The sequence below is a fragment of the Zeus faber genome, assembly GCF_960531495.2.
Source record: "Zeus faber genome assembly, chromosome: 15".
In the NCBI taxonomy this organism is placed as follows: domain Eukaryota; kingdom Metazoa; phylum Chordata; class Actinopteri; order Zeiformes; family Zeidae; genus Zeus; species Zeus faber.
The window spans coordinates 5,246,230-5,255,780 of record NC_137194.1 but is presented as its reverse complement, the minus strand read 5'-3'; positions in this window follow the sequence as shown (position 1 = coordinate 5,255,780).

Below are 9,551 nucleotides of genomic sequence, written 5' to 3'. Positions count from 1 at the left end.
AGCTGGCGGTGGCCGCTGCACTCCGCGCATCCTGGGATGGAAACCGGTGGGTTGGAACCCGTAAGAATGAGAGGGGAAGGGGAGTTTCGCTCCACCACGGAGGGTAAGGGTTAGGAGGGTATTTGAGTTTGAGGACGGAAATCTGGAAATCTCCGCATTTGTTTTGTTGAGTGCCAGTGCCTAGAATTTAGGTTAAGGCTCAAATTGTCATTTTTAGTTGTTTTTTTCCACTAATGGCGAGTACACAGTGTACCCAAAACCCGGACGCCGTGTACAAGAATATCACCGAACTGCTCCCCCTCAAACCTCAACCGTGTTATGATTCATGGCAGACTGCCGCTTCGCCCGGGATCCAGCCAACGACCAAACTGCAACTTCACATAGAAACTCATACTCCTCCCTCGCAGATTGGAAGGACTCCTTCTCTCCGCTGCCTCCATCTCCCTCTCTGTTTTAATTTGTGACTCACCGACCTGACTTATGCAACAGGACGAAAGCACAGAGGCATATGCTCGTTGTGTACCTGTGTGTGTGTGTGTGTCTGCGTGTGTGTGTGCCCTGTATGTGTGTCTGCGTGTGTGTGTCCTGTATGTGTGTCTGCGTGTGTGTATGTGTCCTGTATGTGTCTGCGTGTGTGTGTGTGTGTGTGTCCTCTGCGTGTGTGTGTGTGTGTGTCCTGTATGTGTGTCTGCGTGTGTGTGTCCTCTACGTGTGTGTGTGTGTGTCCTGTATGTGTGTCTGCGTGTGTGTGTGTGTGTGTGTGTGTGTGTGTGTGCGTTCGTGTGTATATGTGTGTGTGTGTGTGTGTGTGTGTGTGTATGCTGAGTCACTTGAGAGAGACTGAACAAGCAGGGACAAGCCGGGCTTGAAAGCTTCCTGACTGACGGGCGCTAATAGAAGATGCCATTTTCCCAACAATAAATCACCCCCTATGACTTATGTTGCTAAACCCCACCCCCCACATTAGTGACTTAGCAGCAGTGATCCCGGTGGCTCTCTAAAAAAGATACGAAACCTTGTGCGAGGCGCATATTTGGGGACAACACACACGCACACAAACACACTTTCTTGTACTGGCGTCAAAGTGAGGACGGAGTAAATACACACCCCCTAAGTTAGTACCCATGCTCCTGGCGTACTTCACTCAGAAATAGTCTAATTGGAGACCGGCCCTTACAAGTGCAGTCTCACACACACACACACACACACACACACCGCAGATACCCTTTGTTTATTCAACTGTTTACCTGAAGTGTCACAGCTGCACCTTGCTTGTCTGTCCAAACAAACCAATGCAACCTTTTTTGATGTGTGTGCGCGTGTGTGTTTGTCTCTGTGTATGTGTTTTACAGCCTAAGGGCCCCGGGGCCTTTTTCATCAGGAAATACAAGGCGTACACCGACCGTAGGATTTATCTCTCTTGGCTGATAACAAATTCATGGCACCACCTGCGTTCTGCTCCAAACAAGGAAGCGCCCTCATTCCACCTCGTCTGGTGGTATTTCCCTTCTGCCCTCTCACTTTCAATATGACTTGGTGCACGACCGGGACATTTTTCTTCGTGGCTGCTCAGCCAGACCCATTTCTTCACGTCTTTTAATCACTCGTCTGCCAGAGTAAAGTTGTGTTTTTTTCCCAGACAAACAGGCGCAAACAGACGCGGACGCGCAGCTGTTCCAACACTTTGATTGTTGTAAAAGCCTCCAAACACCAACCCCCCCTCCGAGGGGCGGGGGCAGACAGGGCCATATGGAGTGGAGTCAGACATGCCTGGCATCCCTGGCTCAGCGAATCACAGGCCTCAGAAGGGCCAACAGGCCCCCAGCTATCGGGACAGGTGGCACGGACGTGACATCACTTCCTGACGCGGGTCGGTGCTGGAGACCTGGCCCAGGGACAGGCCGGGGTTAGGGTGGTCACCGGGCACGGGGACCACCACGCCTTTTAGAACGGAACAATTAGATCAAGCCGCAACGGAATAGAATGTAATGGAACGGAACCCAACAGCAAGGCTCGCACAGACTCACGGAAACAGTCATCCATGTGCGCACACACCCTACACCCCACACCCTACACCCTACACCCTACACCCTACACCCCTTCCTCCCTCTCGGCTGTCCCATCTGATGCCCCCAGTAGGGTCATTTGGAACTGAATCAACAGGTGGCTCTCAATGGATTCACTCACCAGCCCCGACCTCCCCCACCCCTCCTCCTCCTCCTCCGCCTCTTCCTCCTCTGTCCTTCCTCTACACCCCCACCTACCCAAGGAATCTATCTCACAAACTCTTGAAAAGCTCTTTCTCTTCTGGGTCTCCGCTGCGTGCCTCCTTAAACGTCACACAATGGCCTTTAAAGATGGCCGTCACTCGATACGGAAGGCGCGGAGAGCCTCCAGGAGCAGGTCATTCTACTTGGGTGAGCAAATGGAACATCTGCTCCGGGCGGCCCCGCTCCCCCGCGACCCGCGTCTCCAATAAAAAAAAAAAAAAAAGAAGAAGAAGAATTTTCTTGTCCTTTTTTTTTTTTTTCCGAGGCCTCGTCTGCGAATATGAGCGCATTCCGGCCCTTGGCATTGGAATGTGGAGATAATGTTGTGATAACGAGCTGGATGAATGGTGCGGGGCGTCCGTTGGAGCCCTCCCTTCCCCGACCCCGAGGAAGATCTGTTACCTTCAAGGACGACCTCCTCGCCGGGCTCGGGAGGGAGCGGGAGGTTCACCCGAAGATAATTGCGAGGCCCTGTCAAGTTTCTGATGCCTGGATAGGGAAGCTCCGAAGGGTAGAGGGGGTGGGGGCGGGTTAATTTAGGAAAAATATGACTCTGGGCCAGATGTTAGGAATAATGAACTTACAGATATGATAATAAAAAAAAAACCATGAATGAGATCAGAAGCCTGTTTCTAACCCTTGGAAAAGCAGGTTTTTGTCATTAGCCAGGGGCAACGAGGAAATGCCCTGACATTTTAATCTGGTTTTCTGGGAGTATTTTACTCGTCCGGATGGGGTTAAGACGACGGGAGGCCGTTGAGTTCCATGTGAAATGTGGGTTTGTGAAGCCCTTTGAGACTGCGTCGCGGTTAAGGGCTGTATAAATAAACATGACTTGACTCGACTAATGCATGAACGACGTTGTTTCCTTTACTTTTACGATTGAAAAAAGCTTATGACGGCGCAGCCAGTGCGAGTACTTGCAAATAGCGCTTTTCAAAGCGGAAACACGACGCCCTCAACTCCGAAGCTCGGTAACAATCGCAACGGTAATGGATACGCCTCGACGAAAACCCAACCTGCGAACCGGCGCTGAACATGAATATCAAAAGCTTGGCAGATACCCTTTCGGCGTCAGCTGTCACGGCGAATTCCCTGTCAGCGCGGGCCCCCTCGGACCCTCGGAAAGACAAATGGCGCCCCGCCGCTGCATTAAACCAGCCACACATGGTTGGTTTACATCACAACTCAACACGTAGTTTGCACAGTCGCCCTCAAGGATCCGCCGCCCCCGCCGCCCACCCCTCACACCCCGCGCCCCGCGCCCAAACACACATTGGCCCCAGAGACACATACGCATACCACTAACTAACTCACGACGACCGTCTGGCGACATCTCCACGCAAAACTTTTCGAAATCTGTATGTGATGGAGTCACGGTGCACGTAAGCCGAGAGCGCGGTCCCGTGCCGTCGTTTCCATATCGTGTTGCAACGTCACCGGCCCGGGCTCCCGTCCTCGACCGTGAAGGTGTCCTCTGAGACGGCTACGTGCACTGGTAGCCGGCGCCCGGCCGGTGCACTGTTTATCTTTAGCCACCAACCCTGTTTGCTTAAAGAGGTAAATCTGACAAGACACATGGAACAGCTTCCCCGAGCTGCCAAAGGAGCTCGGTCGCCGACGTAGCTCCAGATCAACGGGGTCAGGTGCTGTTGGTGGTGGGAGGGGTTGGGTCATTTGGGAGGGGGGTGGGGGTGGTGGTGGTGGTGGTGGTGGTGGTGTAGAAGCACCACCAGGCTTTATGGCTAATCACACTAACAGATGAGCCTATATCCTGTTCTCACATGTGCTGGCACGGACACGCACTTGTTGTGTTTGTCTGTGTGTGTGTGGTTGTGTGTGTGTGTGTGTGTGTGTGTGTGTGTGTGTGTGTGTGTGTGTGTGTGTGTGCCTGTGTGTGTGTGTGTGCCTGTGTGTGTGTGTGTGCCTGTGCGCGCGTTTGCGTGTGTGTGTGCGTGTGTGTGTGTGTGTGTGTGTGTGCCTGTGCGTGTGTGTGCGCATGAGTGTGTGCGTGTGTGTGTGTGTGCCTGTGCGCGCGTGTGCGTGTGTGTGTGTGTGTGCCTGTGCGTGTGTGTGCGCATGAGTGTGTGTGTGTGTGTGTGTGTGTGTGTGTGTGTGCCTGTGCGCGTGTACGTGTGTGTGTGCGTGTGTGTGTGTCTGTGTGTGTGCCTGTGCGTGTGTGTGCGCGCGCGCGTGTGTGTGTGTGTGTGCGCGTGTGCGTGTGTGTGCGTACGCGCGGTCGCAAAGGGCTGGGGAACAATGGACCCGGTGTTTGCCTTTACCGCCGCTGGTGTGGTTCCCCCCCTGTACACCTGTGCTTGGCAGCCCTCTACACCCCCTCCACGACCTCCACCCCACCCACCCTCCCACCCGCCCGCCCCACCTCCACCACCGCAGCCCCCCGAACGCTGAACCGCACCGTTCCCATCCACTTTAGTTCTCCGTTTACACCCTCAAAGGGCTTCCTAAGCGACGCCACTACAAAGAACAATGCATATTCAACAAGCAGGCCCAGTGGTGGGGATGATACACACGTGTACCAGGGTGGGGGGGCGGAGGGGGCGCGGGGGGTGGAGGCGGGGGCGTTCGGTCGTTTCGAAAACCGAGCAAAAGACGTGCCCCCGCCGCTCGCTTGTCCTGAAAAAGTTGCGGGAAAGCGCAAAACGAGGCCCGTTTGGCCTGCTCACACTGCTCTTTCTTCTCTCCCGGCCCCCCTCCCCTCCCCTCCCCTCCCCTCCCCTCCCACACTGTCTCTCCTATCAGCCTTTTCAATCTCGGCCTCTCTGTACATTTACCCCCCCGCCAGCCCCACCCTCACAGATGGGGGTGCTCCTCAGCTCACTCCCACTGCCGAAAAAAAACCAGGACGAGGACTGAGAGGAGAGCAGGAGCGCCGGTGTGTGAAGTGGGAGTGGGAGGGTGGCTGGCTGTGGGGGAGGGGGGGTTTCACAGTATTTTGATGAAGGGGGTGGTTGACGGGAGCGGGGGGGGGGGGGGGTGGTCAGGGGGCTTCAGATGTGCACCGAGACCCAAAGCATTTTTCTTTTTCTGGTTTAGGGGGGGCTTTGTGAAACCAGAGGTCCCCCTTCCCATCCCACCCCCAACCCACCACACCCCATCCCCGACTACAGTAAGCGAAGGGCATCTGGTAGGGGTGTGTGTGCGTGCGTGCGTGCGTGCGTGCGTGCGTGCGTGCGTGGGTGCGCGTGCATGCATGTGTGGCTTTTGAGATTGTGTGTGTGTGCGTGTGTGTGTGTGAGTGTGTGTGAGTGTGAGTGTGTGGTTCTAGACTGAAACAGAAGAAACTCATGACTTTTCCCGCAGTCTGAACCAAAGGTGTGTGTGTGTGTGTGAGTGTGTGTGTGTGTGTGTGAGTGTGTGTGTGTATGTGTGTGTGTGAGTGCATGTGTGGCTATGGCTGTGTGTGTGTGTGTGTGTGGGTACATGCATGTGTGAGTGTGTGGTTGTGTGTGTGTTTGTGTGTGTGTGTGCATATGTGTGTGAGTGTATACCTGTGTGTGTGTGTGGTTCTACACTGAAACAGAAGAAACTCATGACTTTTCTAGAAGTTGGAACCACAAGTGTATGTGTGTGTGTGTGTGTGTGTGTGTGTGTGTGTGTGTGTGTGTGTGTGCGTGCGTGCGTGTGTGTGTGTGTGTGTGTGCGTTTGCGTTTGCGTGCGTGCGTGTGAACCATGCCAAATGAATGACACACTGTGCTGTCATCCTCTATGGTGGGGGACAAGGCCAGGACCCAAAAGGTAAACCCTTACCTGCGAAGGGCCCTCGCATCGCTCTCCCGAACCCATCCAGCCGCACGCGAAGAAAGGAGGATTCTGTTCAAAGGGGGAAATATTAAGTTCCTAAGCGCCCCAAATCATCTTCCCAGCTCTTGCCAAAGCCTCGCCACAGCAACCGCGGTTATAACAAACAAAGAAACTGAGAGGAGATAAACCTTGGCGTCGAATTCCTCAGAGCGCCAGTTGCTAGGTAAAGCACTTTTTTTTTTTTGCACGTCTCCATATTCATATTTAGCGCGGGCGACGTTTTCTCCATCCTCTTTCTTTCCCTCCGCTCCCCGGTCGGCCCGCGCCCCCTGTTTTCAGGTCATAACTCCCCCAATTTTTTTTTTATCCAAAGGGTTGGCAGGGGTGCCAACATTTCTCAAATGCTTCATATAAATCCTGACAGGGTGTCGGTGGGCCAGCTGTACCGGTGGACACTGGGATTCGGGCGCGCTATTCTGCCTTTATGAATACATTTCTATCCGCTTGTCGCGTCGATTCTGGCTCTGGGTGCGGGGATCCCCACAATAAAAGGGGGGCAAGTTTAAGCCTGTGCCCCGCCCCCTCCCCGCCTCCCAAGCTTCAAAATCCCATTCAGAAGCGCAAACAATTCAGAATCAATATATCCGTGCAAGCGATTGTGATGCTGTCCAGGCTGGGACCAGAAAACGGTGTTTAAAAAATAAAATAGAGATAAAGCGGCGTCTGGGACGTGACCCGCTGGATTCTGACGGGATGTTTTGAAGCCTCGGGTTTGGCTTTACGCGCTTTGCGCATCTCGCAGGATGAGGCCAGAGATTTATAGATTTGGGCAAAGGCTTTGTTCCACGAACCCAGACTCCCGTGAGAAGAAGGGAACTCCTAAATACCAAATGATGTATTGTATTTCTAGTGAGAGGTTTTTCATTTTCAGTGATTTCCATTGACTCTGAAGTTATTCGGGGTCAATTTGCTGAACTTTTTGAAATGTATTTATTAATGAAGCACGGAGCACAGAGGGGAGAAATGTTCTCTGAAGAAAGATTTTTATTTTTATTCTTACAAATGTGAATCAGTTTCCTGTGGTGGAAAGTAACAACGTGCAAGTACTTTGTGACTGTACTTAAGTACAATTTTCAAGTATATGTACTTACTAAAGTGTGTTCAATTTCGTAGACTTGGCTTTTACGCCACTACACTTCAAGGAAAATATCGACAGTATCTACAGTACTATTTACTCTAACTATACTTTTCTAACACAGTCACGTTACTTAAGTTGAAAAATTAAAAATCTAGATTAAAATATATACAGTATACTGTACAGTACATATGGTATGGTATAAGTATATCCTCTAGGATTTAAAAAATATAGAAAATATAGTATGGAAAATATAAAAAGTAAGAAAAAACATACTCATAGCACTCCCTTGCAGAAAAAGAATAACACCTTTACTTTATTAAGTATTACAGGCTCTGTCATATCAGAGTAAGTACCTTTACTTTTAATACTATAAGTACAGTAACAGGAAGTGTTTGCATACTTTTACTTAAGTAGTACCGTCAATGGGGTACTTTCACTTTTACGAGGGGGAGTTTGTTTCAGGGTACTTGCACTTTTACTTGCGTAAATGTTCCTGAATTTCCCTGCAGGGATGAGTAAAGTGTGATCTGATCTTATCTTAAAAAGCCTCAGCTCTGGGTGTCTTCTTCCACCGCTGTCACTCCCATAAACTTGTTGGTTAAATACCAAACAGTTTGGGTAGAGGCAGCAAAGAATAAAAAAGGAAGGTTTGTGTTATTTTTATTTTTAATATGAAGACAGAATTTTGCCATGAGAATAAGATATAAGATGTTAGAATAAGAAAGAATAAGAAGAAAGATATACAACAGCCGATGAAATAAATTTGGGTTGGACGTGAAATAAGTTCCGATAATTATCGTAACTTTTTTCGCAAGTTTAAACTTATTTTATAATATTTCCAAAAATAAATATCATTTTATCTATATACATCATTATTATTTGTTATTTATTATTATCATTTGTTATTTTATATGATAAAAAAAATTTATATAGATGTAATATTTTTTAAAATATGTGTTTTATTAAAACACACACACACACACACATATATATATATATATATATATATATAATAATTATTTTCAAACATAAACAATGGTTTTTTTTTACAAAAAATGTTGACATGCACAGAATAAAAATGCATGACCAGTTAAAAATAAATCGGACAATAATAATAATAATATAATATGAAATAATAATAATAATAATATTATTAATTATAATAGTAATATAATAATAATAATAATATTATTATTATTATTATTATTATTATTATTATTATTATTATTAATAATAATAATAATAATAATAATAATAATATCGTATAATAATAATAATATACTAATATCAATAATAATATATAATAATAATAATAATACCATAAAAAATAATTATTATAATAATATACCATTAAATAATAATAATTATTATTACTATTATCAAATTATTATTATTATTAATATTATTATTATTATTATTAATAATAATAATAATAATATAATTATAATAATAATATAAAATAATAATAATAATAATAATAATACTACTATAAAAAATAATATAATAATATACATTAAATAATAATAATAATTATTATTATAATTAAATTATTATTATTATTATTATTATTATTATTAATAATAATAATAATAATAATAATAATAATAATAATAACTATGATAATAACTATGATAATAATAATAACAGTAATAATAATAATAATTAGAGTAATAATAATAATAATAATAATAATAAGAGTAATAATAATAATAATAATAACTATGATAATAACTATGATAATAATAATAACAGTAATAATAATAATAATTAGAGTAATAATAATAATAATAATAATAATAACTATGCTAATAATAATAACAGTAATAATAATAATAATTAGAGTAATAATAATAATAATAATAATAATAATAACTATGATAACAACTATGATAATAATAATAACAGTAATAATAATAATAATTAGAGTAATAATAATAATAATAATAATAATAATAATAATAACTATGATTATAATAATAACAGTAATAATAATAATAATTAGAGTCATAATAATAATAATAATAATAATAATAATAATAATAATAAGAGTAATAATAATAATAATAATAATAACTATGATAATAATAATAACAGTAATAATAATAATAATTAGAGTCATAATAATAATAATAATAATAATAATAATAATAACTATGATAATAATAATAACAGTAATAATAATAATTAGAGTAATAATAATAATAATAATAATAATAATAATAAGAGTAATAATAATAACTATGATAATAACTATGATAATAATAATAACAGTAATAATAATAATAATTAGAGTCATAATAATAATAATAATAATAATAATAAGAGTAATAATAATAATAATAATAATAACTATGATAATAATAATAATAACAGTAAT